The following is a 16,546-nucleotide window of genomic DNA, read 5'->3' on the forward strand; positions in this document are numbered from 1 at the left end:
GAACATGGCCTTGCACTTGACTTCTCTTTTTCCACCTCCCTGCACATTGGGTTGACTTGTGCTCTCTAGGAAGCGTTTTTGCTCTACTACAGTGCCTGAGAGCTAAGCAGGAGGTGAGACAGAGTTTACAGGGCTACAGATTGAGAAAGGGAAGTCAAAATGAGATACACAGGAGTGCACACTGCAGGGAGAATCCAGTGAACATTGTAAAAGGCTAACAATGGGCTGACATTAACTATGAGAATTATGCTTATGCCGATAAATTATAGTCTGTGCTCAAAATGGCACCATATTCCCTTCATAGTGCTACACTATGAAGGTAATAGGGTGCCACCCACTATACAGAAAATAGGGTGCTATTTGGGAAATAGGCATATGCTACCGCACAGAAGTACTCAATGGCCCATAGTCACTAGCTACAGTACATCCAATCTGCTGCTGCTATGCTAATCCAATAGCAGTAAAATGCAGTGTCATCATGGTGGACTGACTGTCCGTTAATCCCATTTACCAGGCATATTAGTGCACGCTAACTCTCCTTATGGGAAGAGTGGTGTAATAAAATAGTCAACGTGTAATGTCGAGTCATATTTCAGAAATGTTGCTGGGGTCTCATTCTGTAGGTTTAATTTTCTTTCGCTGAGGTTTCACTGAAAATGTTTCAGAAAGAGCAATACATGGATAAACGTTTTTGCCAGGGTCCATTTTTCATGTTGAACTCTCGACAGTTCAAGTAGTCTCAGAGGTACAATATTCCTCCCTGTACCCACCCACAGAAATAGGTGGAGTGTTTTATCTGTTGTGAGGAACTGTAGAAAGAATATTGAGAATGGTGAGGTTTTGCAAGGTAAGAGTATTCTTTGGTGACAGATATTTAGCATTTCAGATGAAAGACTCAGACAGCGCTTGGGCACTGCGGGGTATGGATCCTTGTGATTTTACAATGTCTTGAGCCAGCAGGAGAGGGTGAGTAGATATCTTAGAAACCCAGGAATGATCTTTGGTGCAGTGCTAATGGGCAATTACGGAGCATACTGTATCAGTTGTTTAAATATGTTCTACTCTTTTTAAATCTTTCTCTTTTGTGTTAATTCCGTACAACATGAAAATCTACAAGACCCAAAAGCAGATTCATTTTATGTTTCATGTAGACTTCATACAGTTGTGGAACCTCACGAATGTATACAATGAATGGGGGGAAAAAACCCCATGATTACAAATAGAGAATCAAAATGCTAAGAGTAAAAAGTGGCTTCAGGGGCACCTGGTGTGAGGGTCTGTGCTATCCTTGGGACGTCCCTACCCTAACCCCTACCCTTACCCTAACCTTAACTCTTACCCTAACCTTAACCAATTTTAATTTCAACTTCAATGGGGTATGTACATCCCAAGGATCCCGGATAGCACAGACCCTGGCGTAAGAGCGCCATCTCTCCAAAATGGTGTGTGTGTATGTATTTGTGTGTGCGTGTGTGTGCACACATCATGCATTATTGAAGCAGATGTTCAATTATTCAAAACATTCATAGTGATACCAGGGCCTGATATCACTGTAGTCTGGCTCAGAGAGAGAGAGAGAGAGATGGAGAGAGAGAGAAAGATGGAGAAAGAAAATGGAAAAATACATAGAAAAAGGGGAGAAGGAAAGGTGAGAGGGAGGATAGATAGCGAGAGAGAGAGAGAGATAAAGCTTAGGTCAGAGCGACGACAACCATCTCATCATCCCATTGATCTCTCAGACCATTCCCACACCACACACATCAATGGTACCCTGGTGGGCCAAACAGAACCCAACCCTGTGTTGATGGGGGGGCGTATCAGCCCTGGACACATACTGTAACAGAACACAGTCCATGGCAGCACTAGCGGTTCTGGGGGGGGGGGCAGTGCCCCTGTGACAACAATTTTGGACCCCCTTGTGGCCCCCCTAAATGTGGAGTATGAAATCATTTTTACATAACTAATTTTTGCTATCGTTCTTTTTTTACATCCGTTACTAGACAGTGGCAACGCGAAACATGTTATTTTGCCTGCTAATGCCTGCAATGCAGTGAAGAAAACGATATGACAACAATAACGTCTAATGTAACTGGCCCCTCTAACAGTACAACTGGCCCCAGCTTCCCCCCCCCCCAGTTGAAATGGTCTAGAACCGCCACTGCATGGCAGGAATGTTTACTTTGGAGGTGTGTGTTAGGTGAGGTCTAAAAAGAGCACTGCTGAGCAGTGAAATGTAGCATACCTTGTGAGATGTAGGTGTTAAGTTGCCCAGAGACACTGATCTTGGGCCAGTTTTGCATTCCCTCCAATAATGGTTAGGTTAGGATTGGGGAAGGGGAAGATGATCCTAGAGCTGTACCTAGGGGAAACTTCACCATAATACATTTACAAAAGAGATGCTAATGACAATGAGTTTTGGATGACCCTCAGAATTACACTGGTGCCACGTCTAACTCTGTAGCTGGCAATCTTTGGCTAAGCTCCAGATCGTCTGTAAATCAGTCATGCTGCACAAATTAATGATTTAATGCAACGTCATCTACATTGCATATGGGCATCAAATTGCAAAATCATATTGATGTGGTTAATGACATGTTAAACACTTATCTTAAGCCTGTTGCATGCTTCCCAGTCTAAAATGTTTGCGTATATGACAGAATTGTGTGAAGTTTTTGTTTGTTTTGGACTAACGTAACAAAATGTGGAAAAAGTCAAGGGGTCGGGATATTTTACGAATGTACTGTATATACACAGTTTGCACACACCTACTCATTCCAGGGTTTTTCTTTATTTTTACTATTTTCTACATTGTAGAAGAATAGTGAAGACATCAAAACTCTGAAATAACACATATGGAATCATGTAGTAACCAAAAAAGTGTTAAACAAATCAAAATATATTTAATATTTTCAATTCTTCAAAGTAGCCACCCTTTGCCTTGATGACAGTTTTGCACACTCTTGGCATTCTCTCAACCAACTTCATGAGGTAGTCACCTGGAATGCATTTCAATTAATAGGTGTGCCTTGTTAAAAGTTAATTTGTTAATCAGTTGTGTAGTGGTGGTATACAGAAGACAGCCCTATTTGGTAAACGACCAAGTCCATATTATGGCAAGAACAGCTCAAATAAGCAAAGAGAAACGACCGTCCATCATTACTTTAAGCCATGAAGGCCAGTCAATCTGGAACATTTAAAGAACTTTGAAATGTTGGTGTATTGATACACCATCCAAAGTGTAATAACTTCACCATGCTCAAAGTGATATTCAGTGTCTGACTTATTATTTTTTCACCCATTGGAAAACCTCCCTGGTCTTTGTGGTTAAATCTGGGTTTGAAATTCATTGCTCGACTGAGGGACCTTACATATAATTGTATGTGCGGGGTACAGAGTTGAGGTAGTCATTCAAAAATCATTTTAAACACTATTATTGCACACAAAGTGAGTCCATGCAACTTATTATGTGACTTGTTAAGCACATTTTTACTCCTGAACTTATTTAGGCTTGCCATAACAAAGGGGTTGAATACTTATTGACGCAAGACATTTCAGCTTTTCATTTTTTATTAATTTGTAAAGATGTAATTCCATATTTGACATTATGGGCTATTGTGTGTAGGTCAGCGACACAGAATCTACATGTAATAAATGTTACATTCAGGCTGTAACAACAAAATGTGGAAAAAGTCAAGTGGTGTGAATACTTTCTGAATTGCACATTATATATATTGTAGGATTTTCGTTTTTGGGATGAGTTGGTGGTGCGCACAGGGCCGAATTGTTGTCCCAGTCCGCCCCTGTCTTACTCACCAGAATGTTTTGTGCTTAGTCTTAGCAGTGGATGAGTTAAAGCTGGTGCAATATGTGAGTCGCATAGCGCCCCTCACTAGCCCAAAAAGTCGTAGCTGAACCATAGGCGGCTAGTGGCTGCAGACGATGTTGCCGCATCCCGTTCCGCTTTGCCACAGGCCTGCATTCGTATCAACATCTGCCAATCTTCTCTCCAATTCCTCCCTCCCTCCCTCCCTCATCCTCCTCCTTCTCACCCCGCCCGCGCGCCTGACGCGCACACCACCAATGCTCCTCTCCGGTTTCTAGACACACGACTCTACGCTTAAGTGGCTCGGCATCGGTAACGGTATGTAAATCTGTCTATGACAAGTTATCCTGGCAAATCGGTTTTACATAAAATATGCCGAATGATTAGGCTATATGTTCAGCCGTTCCTAAAATTGAGTCTGTTTTGCTTATGTTTGCATGGAATTGATCAACGGTAGACTAGATGTGAACCGATAGACTTGTGACGTAGGGTGACTGGCTCCTCTCCCCTTATCCTCAGATGACTGCATTACATTTCAATGTGTTTCATCAGAAACATCATGAGCCCATTGTTAGACGCATCTGATTTATCCACCGTATTCCCATTTACAGGTTGACTTTTTTTAAATTCACATTTAATTCATGTTATTTGAATAGCATATTTACCGTGACAGTAATTTGTTGAAAAAATGCCAGACAGTACTAAGTCATTAAATAATCAGACACTCGTTTAAACCTACCTTGACATATGGGAGAGCGATACAGAACGCTCAGGTGACGGAGTTTAACCACTCTTTGCCTTATCCAAAGTAACTGGATTAATGGGCTATGAAGTGAAGATTAGACACACGCATGTGGCATAATTCGTTTTAATATTGAACTGTATCAGGTTAAAAAATATATTGAGATAGGAATGCAATTAAATCGGCGCAATAGAATGCTGGTTTGTTACCACTGGGCGCCTTGAGCTGTAATTCATTCCACTCGATTGGATGATGTATGTTTATTTAACCGCGAGTGGGAGTGATATGGATACGTTGTGGAGAACGAGGTTACGTGTGCTTGCCTCTCCGTACATCAAGGAAAATATTGAGAATCAAAACAAGCACGCACAAACGTCCCTCTGGGCTCCAAAATAGACTATAATAAAGTTTACGTTACTTAGGAATGTTTGCATTTTCTAAAGGTGTTAAGATCATTAATCGTAAACTGGATGAATTACTCTCATTTGTCAATGTCAGAAAATTTGGGACTGATTTTCTTTGTTCAGCTACTGCCTAGGGCAGCATATTTTCTGTGTTACTGTGAATGTTGTAAAGAAATGTGTCCTGAAGATTATTTGTTCTGCTTTTGAATACGATGTGATTACTACCTTTCTCGTTTGAGATTCTGTAGCAATGTTGTTACCTATGGATACTAGTGTTGTGCTGGGTGAATTGGGACTGTCCCAGGCCTCCAGTGACTCAGCAATGGTCTGTGTGACTCAGACGCAGCCTGTGTGTGTGTGTGTGTGTGTGTGTGTGTGTGTGTGTGCGTGCGTGCGTGCGTGTGCATGTATCTGCTTGCGTAGCTGCCTGCCTGTAAGACCAGTGATGATGAATGGAAATACTGATCAACAGAGGAATAGCAGGGATGAAAGAGGGATTCAAATTATGTTACTCTAACGCGAATTGATAGGATACTGCATTAATTCTCCTTCTGTAATATAATGAAAGTGTATGTAAATTAATGAATTAGCCATTAGTATGACTGTAAAGTGAAGGGGCTACCATTGGGATTTTAAAAAAATCAGGCTCGCAGGCACACATTTTGGGGTAATGCTATGAATCCCAACGAAGAACAACTTGAAGATAATGAAGCTTTCTCACCCACCAGAGTCAGGTGAAAGTGCACCAGCTTGACAGTCAGCTAAATGTTTTTTGTGGGCAAAAGTCAAAGCTAATGTGCATTAGATAAACCTGTTTGGGTGCTCTCTAGGAGCTAGCTATATCAGTCGTAGCCTATAGCATTTCATTGAGCTCCGTAGAGCTATTGGCTAGCTTAGCAAGGCTCGGTAAGGCTAACATATGTTAAGTCTGAGAGCTGTCCTGAGGTTTAGCCTGAGACTACTGTGCTGAGTCACACTGTCATTGCTACCCACTGTTCAACCCACACAGCCTACATACACTTTACTAGGATAAATGCTTTGGTTCCTGATAGGGTTATGGTAATTTAAGCAGATATGTAGACTGGACAATGGTCTGTAGGAAAAACAAGACACGTGTTCTGGTGTGCTTTGGGAAGGCTTTGGGCTCAATTCAATCTGTATCCTGTAGTTAGGGTTTACATTTAAAGGTCATTTCCAGTTGAGATGTCATATGCAGCTTTTACCGTGAATGCAGTCTCCGTGAAAGTGGGAACATTGCTTTAAATTTAAATTGCGCTATAGCGCTGAACTTCTGCGATACAGATTGAATCAAGCCCTTTGGTTGTCAATTACATGACGCAACCTAGAAGGCAAATAGAGACATTTGCCATAGCTGTAGGCAACAGAGATTATGGAGTGTGTTTCCGTTTTATTTATGGTCCCATTAATTCAATTCGTATTACCAGGTTTATAGGAAATTGAGGGATTTAAATAACAATATCCATAAAAATCTGTCCATTCCACATCCATAGACATAAACAGTAGTGGTCTGCCAAACCATTCTGGATGAAACTGGCAGACAGGCACGATAAACTCCATCCAGTTTAAATGCATTTCTAATTGAAGGACGTTGCGATTACCGTCGTCTTTATGCGTGTATAATTTGCTACAATGACTTGTTTCAAATCAATGGAGTCTTAGCCCTAGTTCAAGTGTAACAGTATTGCTTCCGTCCCTCTCCTCACCCCTACCTGGGCTTGAACCAGGGACCCTCTGCACACATCAACAACTGACAACCACAAAGCATCGTTACCCATCGCGCCACAAAATCCACAGCCCTTGCAGAGCAAGGGGAACAACTACTTCAGGTCTCAGAGCGAGTGACGTCACCCGATTGAAACGCTATTGGCGCGCACCACCGCTAACTAACTAGCCATTTCACATGGGTTACACAAGCACCACTACATCACTTTCTCTTTGGAAGAGCTGGGATAGACTGCTGTCTGAAACACTGCAGTGTGCCTCGCCAGACTTTTGATGATAGTTTGGGAGCCTCTGCCGCTCTTTATGCGTGGTACGGATGAACTAGCCTCTGTTTCATGCATTACGCCGGAGCAGTTCTTCCACTGTCTGGAGAAATGGTAATACATATTAATATATGTTAATTGCATGCAAATAAAGGTTGGTTTGCTACCACTCCCACAAAGGAAGAACAATCACGGCCTTAGATTTGCAGGTGGTCGCGTTAGAACAGACCCAGGGTCTGTTTGTGTCTGCAGAAATGCTAAGGCTTATGGTTAGTGTCATTTTTGGTGCACTTTAAAACCAGGAAATTATGGTAAAAACCCGACGTCTCAACACAGAGGTTGAAACATTTATAACCGATGGGCATTATATCAACATACAAATTGTTTGGCAATCCCGGGAGAAAATAGAACATCTATGTTGCACAGTAGGCCTAATATCGCTATTTAGTGCAATAAAAGTTCTGGTTTCTTTAACACGAGGTCGCTGTTATTCCTGAATTTGACCCAAAAAAACGAGGAAGGCTGCATTGTTGAGAACAGTGTTTTAATTTCTATTCAGTTCGTCTCGCCATAAATTTGGCGTCTGGACTGTGCATTAGCGACTCAACAGGGTGCTTCCTTCTTAATAATCTGTCAGGATTTGGGATTGGGTTTGAAACAAAGAACCACTCTCACACCAGGATTAGGAGTGTTGGTTCATGACCTGGCTGACAGGTGCACGTCTGGGGAAATATGTTCGAATTAATGTAATCACGGAGACCTTATTTAGATCAACTAATTTGTTGAAGCGAAGTGCAATCTATGAATAACAACAGGATAACACACACGTATGAAGGAAGCCACGCAAACAAAGAAACAATCATGCATGCGCAAACACACAGACAAAAATAATAATAAGGCTTGAATACCTTGGCTAAAATACAATCCATCATTGAAAGATGGCTCAATGTGTGTTGCCTTACATAAAGCTGTGATTTAGTCTAGCTAGCTTGATTGCCTAGCTTGGTCTGACCAGACTGAATACTGTGTCACCATTGTTTTACACAGCACTCGGTCTGATTTACCCAGGCTAAGATTTGTCCTCAGGCAGACCTCTGCATTGCGTTTCCTCATTAGAGTATCTGATTAAGGAGGAGTTAATAATCTATTAGACCAATGAAGAACTGCTCAACTGCAATATTATGTAGATTACTGTCCTAATGAACGACTACAATGTAAATGCAGTGAGAGTTGCTCTCAAATCAGCTTAGACCATTTTTCTTACTTGATCGCTCGCTAGATCAAGCGTTAACCAGCGATAGCAGACACCCGCATAGTGAATGTTTTGGAGGTGGAACTGCGTTGGAGCTGTCAATCTCGGTGAGCAGCTGCTCTTGCAATCATTGTCAGCAAGCCACATCGGCCCCACTCTCATGTTAGAAGTTCAGAGTGAGAAATTGTAGGCTATGTAAGGGATAATCAATGAGGGGCTATGCGTTCTATGGAAAATAATGAAGGAAGTGGAAGGTGTGTTCCACGATGCGCTAGGGGAGTAGAATTGACCTTCCACGGAGTTGCATTATTTTCCAGAACGCGTAGAGCCCCGAGTTGATTATCCCTTTTATATCATGGCTATACATTTTAACACAATTGCCGCTAGAAATGTGTTCATATACAAGGAGAAATGTATTCAACATCCACTGAAGTAGCTAGCAAGTTTACTAGATAGCTACATTCATTGCCATGGTAACCAAACAAACAGATTTGCTAGTTTAGATGCAAACAGTGGCGGATCTAGACCATTTCAACTGGGGGGCCAAGCTGGGGCCAGTTGTACTGTTAGAGGGGCCAGTTACATTAGACGTTATTGTTGTTATATCGTTTTCTTCACTGCATTGCAGGCATTAGCAAGTAAAAGACCATGTTCCGCGTTGCCAATGTCTAATAACGGATGTAAAAAAAGAACGATAGCAAAAATTAGTTATGTAAAAATTATTTCATACTCCACATTTAGGGGGGCCACAAGGGGGTCCAAAATTGTTGTCACAGGGGCACTGTATACACACTGTATACACACACAGTAACATTCAAAAGTTTGGACACACCTATTCATTCAAGGGTTTTCTTTATTTGTACTATTTTCTACATTGTAGAATAATAGTGAAGACATCAAAACTATTAAATAACACATATGGAATCATTTAGTAACCAAAAAAAGTGTTAAACAAATCAAAATATATTTTAGATTTCAGATTCATCAAAGTAGCCACCCTTTGCCTTGATGACAGCTTTGCACAATCTTGACATTCTCTCAACCAACTTCATGAGGTAGTCACCTGGAATGCATTTTCGATTAACAGATGTGTTAAAAGTTCATTTGTGGAATTTCTTTCCTTCTTAATGCGTTTGAGCCAATCAGTTGTGTTGTGACAAGGTAGGGTTTGTATACAAAGAGAGCCCTATTTGGTAAAAGACCAAGTCCATGTTATGTCAAGAACAGCTCAAATGAGCAAAGAGAAATGACAGATAGTTTTTATCTTCATTATCAGAGAGACAGAGAGGGTTGTACAAGCATTCGAACAAGCGAACAGACAGCAGTCACAGCACAGACAGGCATTATTGCTGAAAGCAGGCATATTGGGCTGATGTGATGTTTCCCTTGAACGGTGCAGTACAGCAGTAAACATTGATCCTCTACTGAAGGCTTATATTCCCACTGGTCCCCATGGTTGTCCTGCTCCATCTCCAATCCTGATCCCAAATCTGCTGACTAGGCCTGGAGTACCAGGCCTGGAGTACCAGGCATCCAATTTGCCTGACACACCTTTAGGCACTGAGGTGCTTGGGCCATCGTGCAAGCAAAAAAGGACCATCGTGCAAGCAAAGATGGTCCTTTTGGGAAGATCAATTTCATGTAGCCTACATCTCTGCATTTTTTGACGTAGAGTTCCATACTAAAATTCTCCCCGAGGAAACTAAATAATTAGATTTGTCACCATGCTGGCTTGGTGTCATTCTCATGATATGGATTGCAGCTATTCTTGATTTTCTTTGTTTGTTTATTGTGTGAGCTTGTCCAAAAATGTTACATAGCGCTTAACATTCACTTGAAGAGGGTATTTTATGGGAATTTCCACCTCCTTGCTTGCTGGATTCCCGAAATAAGAATTGTGAGATGGAAAAGTACAGAGAATGTTCTTTCTCTTTCTTTCTCTCTCAGGGTTTTCTCACCTTAAGCAATGGTATCATGGTATCACTTGCCATTGTGCTGAAGGTCACCTTGACAGGTATTTTTCATAATTCGTGTCCCCTGGTTGTTGTCTATTCAACCCTGTGACCCTGTCTTGGGTTTGTCATGGTGATGGATGACATGTCACTGTGCATCTGACTCATTTGTAACTGCCATTTTATAATCATTACATGAACCCTGACACCTCTTGGACATAAGTATGGAGAGGAGACGCCCACCTTATGATTGTGTGTGTGTGTGTTGGCTACACTTAGAGCATTTGCCATGCAATATGCAGAAGAGATATTCAGATGTGTTACTGGCTGTGTGGACTGTAGATTAGTTGTGGTTACACAAGCACAAAATGGTGGCGCAATTAGTATTCATTACCAACCTCTAATCGTTTGCATCTTGCGGCATCATACAATTCACTTCCCTAATTTGTAATGATTTTAAGAGAGAAGTCAAAACAAAATATCTGTGAAAAGGGTGTTTCAAAATTGAGAAATGACTGTTCCGTCTCCACCCGCAGCCTCTTACCTAATAGTCAAGCTCCTCAGTAGCCTACATGGAGCTAGATGGAATACTGTATAAGGGAAATGAAGCAATGATTTTGGATGCAATATAGTAAAACAAGAGTGAAAGATGGTTTGGTCAGGAGAGTTGGAGGTGAGATATTTATTGGCAGTGTAGGCCCCCCGAGTGGCAGTGGATCCCCCGAATGGCTGTAGGCCCCCCAAGTGGCAGTAGATCCCCTGAATGGCTGTAGGCCCCCCGAGTGGCAGTGGTGATGTCATGGTTGGCACAGTGTGGGCAGCCCGGGTCTCTAGGAGACGGTGACACAGCGCCAAACCCCTACTGTTGCCCTTTTCTGGCTGTCTGTTTTTCTGGCTGTCTCCTCACTCTCTTTACTGCATTTTTTTCTCTCTCTGTCTTCATGCCCTCTGTTGTATTTTAATTGTCTATTATTATACCTTCACTGATGTGTCTTCTCTGTTCTCCTTGTCTCTTCATCTCCTGATACTCAATCAGGGCCGGCTCCAGGCAGAAGCGACATAAGCGGTCGCCTAGGGCCCCAGGCGGCTAGGAACTCAGTCTAGGTCTCAACTTACTGTTGAGGTGCAAGGTGCAAGTTCAAAATTTGGTTGTGAATTAGCAATTTTTATATTGTTATGTCAGTCACTGACAGTCATTCAATTAGCCATGTCAGCTAACCATTCTTAGATTGTTAAATTAGTCTAGCCAGCTAACTAAACTTGTAGTAATCATGGCACGCCAGGCATGTGCCCAGGGACCCTGACCTTTAGGTGGCCCCCATAAAAAATGTTTAGTCACTCTCACTCAGATATCATTAATAACATGGCATAAGTCATTTCAAAAGGGGTAGAATTGCAGGAAATTAGCTGTCAAACAACAACAACAAAAAATTCTGCCCCATGTCAACATTTTTAGAAGTGCATGTACTTTTTAAAATAAAATTGCCACATTTTACATTTTAGTCATTTAGCAGACACTCTTATCCAGAGCGACTTACAGTCGTGAATGCATACATTTCATACATTTTTTTTTCTTCCCATACTGGTCCCCCGTGGGAATCGAACCCACAACCCTGGCATTGCAAACACCATGCTCTACCAACTGAGCCACAACTCCGCCCCATGGCAAAATGTGTAGATCTGTAGAAAACTTGCTTTAAAACTGCAAAAAAATGATAATAATTAGGAACTCAGTTGGGGTCTCAAATTACTGGTATGAGTTAGAATAGTAGAACACACAAGGGTTCAAGTTTGACATTTTTGGTTGTGTCTCAGCAGTTTTTCTCTTATGTCAGTCACTGACAGTCACTCAATTAGCCAATTTTTAGATTGGTAAGTCAGTCTAGCCAGCTATCTACAGTGCCCTTCAGAAAGTATTCATACCCCTTGACTTATTCCACATTTTGTTGTGTTACAACCTAAATTCAAAATGGATTAAATATATATTTTTCAGACCCATCAACACACAACACCACATAATGACAAAGTGAAAACATGTTTTTAGAAATGTTAGCAAATGTATTGAAAATTAAATACAGAAATATCTCATTTACATACGTATTCACACTCAATACATGCTAGAATCACTCTGCACACCTGGATTGTACAATATTTGCACATTCTTAAAAAAATTCTTCAAGCTCTGTCAAGTTGGTTGTTTATCATTGCTAGACAGCCATTTTCAAGTCATGCATAGATTTTCAAGCTGATTTAAGTCAAAACTATAAATAGGCCACTCCTTAACATCCAATGTCGTATTGGTAAGCAACTACAGTCCTTGTGTTTTAGGTTATTGTCCTGCTGAAAGATGAATTTGTATCCCAGTGTCTGTTGGAAAGCAGACTGAACCAGGTTTTCCTCTAGGATTTTGCCTGTGCTTAACGCAATTCCATTTATTTTTATCCCCCCATAAAACTCCTTAGTCCATACAAATGACAAGCATACCCATAACATGATGCAGCCACCACCATGCTTGAAAATATGAAGAGTGGTACTCAGTGAATTTCTTTGCCACATTTTTTGCAGTTTTACTTTTGTGCCTTATTTAGTCTTAACCTGTTGAGGACAGACGTTCCGCTAGCGGAACCCCGTTCCGCCTGCGGAACCCCTAGCCAACAGCCAATGGCATCGCACGGCGCGAAATACAAAACCAACTAAAATACCACAATTCAATTTTCTCAAACAATCAACTATTTTACACCATTTTAAAGACAAGACTCTCGTTAATCTAACCACATTGTCTGATTTCAAAAAGGCTTTACAGCGAAAGCAAAACATTAGATTATGTTAGGAGAGTACATAGACACAAATAATCACACAGCCATTTTCCAAGCAAGCATATATGTCACATAAACCCAAACCACCGCTAAATGCAGCACTAACCTTTGATGATCTTCATCAGATGACACTCCTATACAATACATGCATGTTTTGTTCAATCAAGTTCATATTTATATCAAAAACCAGCTTTTTACATTAGCATGTGATGTTCAGAACTAGCATACCCACCGAAACCTTCCGGTGAATTTACTAAATTACTCATGATAAACGTTGACAAAATACATAACAATTATTTTAAGAATTCTAGATACAGAACTCCTTTATGCAATCGCGGTGTCAGATTTTAAAATAGCTTTTCGGCGAAAGCACATTTTGCAATATTCTGAGTACATAGCTCGGCCATCACGGCTAGCTATTTTGACACCCACCAAGTTTGGGGCTCACTAAACTCAGAATTACTATTAGAAAAATTGGATTACCTTTGCTGTTCTTCGTCAGAATGCACTCCCAGGACTTCTACTTCAACAACAAATGTTGTTTTGGTTCCAAATAATCCATAGTTATATTCAAATAGCTCCGTTTTGTTCATGCGTTCAGGTCACTATCCGAAAGGTGACGCGCGAGCTCATTTCGTGACCAAAAAAAATCAAAATATTCCATTACCGTACTTAGAAGCATGTCAAACGCTGTTTAAAATCAATTTTTATGCTATTTTTCTCGTAAAATAGCGATAATATTCCAACCGGGCAACGTTGTATTCATTCAAAGACTGAAAGAAAAAAATGGAGTAGTCTCGTGAACGCGCATCTCAGTCTCACTGTCCCCAGGCTGACCACTTACAAATTCTGCTGCTGTTCTTTGACCAGAGACAGCAGACACCCCATTCCACTTTCTGGTAGCTTTAGAGAGCCAATGGAAGCCTTATAAAATGTCACGTTACAGCAAAGATGCTGTATTTTCGATAGAGATGCAACAGAAGGACAACAAATTGTCAGACAGGGCACTTCCTGTATGGAATCTTCTCAGGTTTTGGCCTGCCATATGAGTTCTGTTATACTCACAGACACCATTCAAACAGTTTTAGAAACTTTTGAGTGTTTTCTATCCAAATCTACTAATTATATGCATATTCTAGTTTCTGGGCAGGAGCAGTAACCAATTAAATCGGGTACGTTTTTTATCCGGACGTGAAAATACTGCCCCCTATCCCAAAGAAGTTAAACAGGATGCATGTTTTGGAATATTTTTATTCTGTACAGGCTTCCTTCTAATTGTGGAGTAATTACAATGTTGTTGATCCATCCTCAATTTTCTCCTATCACTGCCATTATACTCTGTAACTGTTTTAGTCACCATTGGCCTCATGGTGAAATCCCTGAGCGATTTCCTTCCTCTCCAGCAACTGAGTTAGGAAGATTGCCTGTATCATTGTAGTGACTGGGTGTATTGATACACCATCCAACATGTAATTAATAACTTCGCCATGCTCAATCTCTGCTTTTTATTTTGCCATCTACCAATAGGTGCCCTTCTTTGCGAGGCATTGGAAAATCTCCCTGGTCTTTGTGGTTGAATCTGTGTTTGAAATGCACTGTTCGACTGAGGGGCCTTACAGAAAATTGTATGTGTGGGGTACATAGATGAGGTAGTCGCTGAAAAATCCTGTTAAACACTATTATTGCATACAAAGTGAGTGAACTTATTTTTTTTTTGTTGATAAGAACATTTTCCCATAACAAATGGGTTGAATACTTATTGACTCAAGACATTTCAGCTTCAAATTTTTTATTACATTTGTAATAATGTGTAAAAATGTAGTTACACTTTGAAATTATGGGGTATTGTGTGGTCAGTGACACAAAATCTCAAATGAATCAATTTTAAATTCATGTGAAAAAAGTCAAGGGGTGTGAATACTTCCTGAAGGCACTGTAAATTTGTAGTAATTATGGCCAAATACTGACCAGGCATGCAGGGCAGGTGCCCAGGGGCCCTGATCTCCAGGGGACCCCCATTGATTTTGTTAGTCACTCTCACTCAGATATTATTAACATGGTCTAAGTCATGGCAAAATTTGTAGTTGCAGCCGGCCCTGTACTTAATGAGGGTGAATATACTTAGTTTCATCCTTTCCTTTGTTGTATATTATAGCACATCCTTCCTCACTGGTCAGAGAAGATTGGCCATAGATGCCAGAGCAGTATGACGCCAGCCCAGGCTATATCCCACCATTTGCCTCCTGGAGTTTATTCTATCTGGTCCCTGCACATAGGGTAAGTAGCCTTAGAAAGGGGAGCCTTCTTAGAGTAGTATATAGACTAGAGGTCGTGGCCGATTAATTATGGCGGATTTCAAGTTTTCATAATCAGTAATCTGCCTTTTTGGACGCCGATTATGGCCGATTACATTGCAATCCACGAGGAGAATGCGTGGCAGGCTGACCACCTGTTACGCAAGCGCAGCATCAAAAGGACCTTGTGGCTGCAAGGAGCCATGGTAAGTTGCTAGCTAGCATTAAACTTATCTTATAAAAACAATCAATCTTCACATAATCACTAGTTAACTACACATGGTTTATGATATTACTAGGTTAACTAGCTTGTCCTGCGTTGCATATAATCAATGCAGTGCCTGTTAATTTATCATCGAATCACAGCCTACTTCAACTTCGCCAAACGGGTGATGATTTAACAAAAGCACATTCGCGAAAAAAGCACAATCGTTGCACAAACGTACCTAACCATGAACATCAATGCCTTTCTTAAAATCAATACACAGAAGTATATTTTTTTACCCTGCATAATTCGTTTAAATAAATGCATGTTAGCATGCAATATTAACTAGGGAAATTGTGTCACTTCTCTAGCGTTCCGTGCAAGCAGTCAGGGTATGTGCAGGAGTTTTGGCCACCTGACTCATTGCGAACTGTGTGAAGACCATTTCTTCCTAACAAAGACCGTAATTAATTTGCCAGAATTTTACATAATTATGACATAACATTGAAGGTTGTGCAATGTAACAGCAATATTTAGACTTAGGGTTGCCACCCGTTCGATTAAATGCGTAACGGTTCCGTATTTCACGTTTTGTTTTCAAAATGATAGTTTCCGGATTTGACCATATTAATGACCAAAGGCTCGTATTTCTGAGCATTTATTATAATTAAGTCTATGATTTGATATTTGATAGAGCAGTCTGACTGAGTGGTGGTAGGCAGCAGCAGGCTTGTAAGCATTCATTCAAACCGCACTTTACTACGTTTTCCAGCAGCTCTTAGCAATGCTTGAAGCACAGTGCTGTTTATGACTTCAAGCCTATCAACTCCCGAGATTAGGCTGGCATTACTATAGTGCCTATAAGAACATTCAATAGTCAAAGGTATATGAAATACAAATGGTATAAAGAGAAATAGTTGACGTGTCATAATTCCTATAATAACTACAACCTACAACTTCTGAACTGGGAATATTGAAGACTCATGTTAAAAGGAACCACCAGCTTTCATATGTTCTCATGTTCTGAGCAAGGAACTTAAACGTTAACTTTT

At 40.8% G+C, this 16,546-nt stretch overlaps 1 protein-coding gene across 7 annotated transcripts in view; it reads left to right on the forward strand.

Moving 5' to 3' along the window:
- Window positions 1-16,546, forward strand: part of LOC106560744 (microtubule-associated protein 1A) — a 72,277-nt gene that overhangs the window by 30,847 nt on the left and 24,884 nt on the right. The window contains exon 1 of one of the 7 annotated variants that reach the window (XM_045688075.1): window positions 3,903-4,141. The exons of 5 other annotated variants lie outside the window; for them this stretch is intronic. The gene's annotated coding sequence lies outside the window, so the exon portion shown is untranslated. Of the gene's footprint in view, window positions 1-3,902; window positions 4,142-15,140; window positions 15,273-16,546 lie in introns of those variants that run through there. One more of the 7 variants, XM_045688077.1, reaches the window with a different exon arrangement.

This window comes from Salmo salar, chromosome ssa10 (assembly GCF_905237065.1).
Source record: "Salmo salar chromosome ssa10, Ssal_v3.1, whole genome shotgun sequence".
Taxonomy (NCBI): domain Eukaryota; kingdom Metazoa; phylum Chordata; class Actinopteri; order Salmoniformes; family Salmonidae; genus Salmo; species Salmo salar.